Here is a 1693-nt window from a genome sequence, read left to right as displayed (position 1 = left end):
ATTGCAGGCAAATTCATTACTGTCTAAGCCACCAGGGAAGACCATGAACATATGGAACTAGAGGTTTATTGAGCCTTCATCTTAATAACAATAATCCAGTAATATCTTGGATACTTATAACAGAGAAACAGATAAACTGTTGTATTCAGCTCAGTTCAGTTCAGTTCATTCGCTCAGTCGTGTCCAACTCTTTGTGACACCATGAATTGCAGCACGCACACTAGGCCTCCCTGTCCATCACCATCTCCCAGAGTTCACTCAAACTCACATCCATCGAGTCGGTCCAGCCGTCTCATCCTCTGTCGTCCCCTTTTCCTCCTGCCCCATGTTATCAAAACATATTATCAATGAAAACTGAATGACAACAATCAAAAGAGAGAAATTCCTAATGTATTGTCAAACTTGAAAAACTAAGCAAATTATATATGTTCATGCTGAGAAATGCAGAATGTTTGGTCATTTGTTAAATTTAAGTAGAGTTCCGTTGAGCAGTGACCAAATACCCCATGCCTTCTCAGCACAGTCAGAAGGTATGTAAGTCCAATTTTCTTCACCATAATTTCAACAAAGCTCTTTTCATCTCACTGTTTTGCAAGCTGTAGATCAGTGGATTCAGCAGAGGTGTGAGCAACGTGTAAGCCAATGATGTCAGCTTCTAGGTTTCTGGAGAGTAGCCAGATTTGGGTTGTAAGTAAGTCATGCTGGCTGTGCCATAGAAGAGGGTAACAGATATGAGATGGGAGGCAGAGGTGGAAAAGGCCTCTTGCCTCCCAGTGGTTGATGGCATCTTCAGGAAGGCAAAGAGCATTCAAATGTAAGACAAGAGTATCAACAAGAAAGGAACCATAACAATCAAAATGGTGCCAGTGAATGCGTAGATCTCAAACAAAAAGGTGTTTGCACATATAAGCTCTAACATTAATTTCATTGAGGCCACAAAAGGGAAAACTAAAAACCCATGAGGTCTGCGCAGTAGCCACCATGATCCATGAGACCCATGAGAACACTACTAATTTCAAGAAAACCCTTTTGTTCATAGTCACTGGGTAGCTCAGAGGATGGCAGATTGCAGCAAATCGGTCATAAGCCATTGCCCCCAGGAGAAAACATTCGGTCCCCCCAAAAAGAAGAATGAAATACATCTGTGAAAAACAGCCTGCAAAAGTGATCATAGTTTTTTCACTGGAGAGGACTACCAGCATCTCAGGCATGATGACTGCACTGAAACCCACTTCCACCACAGACAGGTTCAGGAGAAAAAAGTACATGGGAACGTGGAAGCTCTGTTCCACGGAGATGACGACTATAATGATGGCATTTCCCAGCAGAGTCACCAGATAATCAACCAGGAACACCCAAAAGAGCTGCCCTTGGAGTTCAGGAAAATTAGAAAAGCCCAAGAGGATGAAGTCAAACACAGAGCTTTGGTTTTCACTTTTCATTTCAGTAGTGAAGCGTATATTGTTTTTATGGACCATGTATGTAAATTATAAAGTAAAAATCCAATAGATGAGAGTTTGAGTTTGATATTCTTGACAGACGATACAATGATGAGTTCATTCTGAAGAATCAAATTGGCAGTTTTGAGAATGGCTAATATACTGGAATAGGGACTCTTCCAAGTACAAATAAAGAAGTGAAGCATTTTGGCTCAGAAATCTTGTTTCAAAAGTACAAAATAATAGTAGATGTT

At 40.8% G+C, this 1693-nt stretch overlaps 1 pseudogene; it reads right to left on the bottom strand.

Moving 5' to 3' along the window:
* Window positions 1-523: 523 nt before the first annotated feature.
* On the bottom strand, window positions 524-1442 carry LOC120876497 (annotated as a pseudogene).
* Between the last annotated feature and the right edge of the window lie 251 nt (window positions 1443-1693).

This window comes from Oryx dammah, unplaced genomic scaffold, assembly GCF_014754425.2.
Source record: "Oryx dammah isolate SB20612 unplaced genomic scaffold, SCBI_Odam_1.1 HiC_scaffold_17, whole genome shotgun sequence".
NCBI lineage: Eukaryota > Metazoa > Chordata > Mammalia > Artiodactyla > Bovidae > Oryx > Oryx dammah.
The sequence above is the reverse complement of the archived record's forward strand: the minus strand, read 5'-3'. Positions and strand labels throughout refer to the sequence as shown.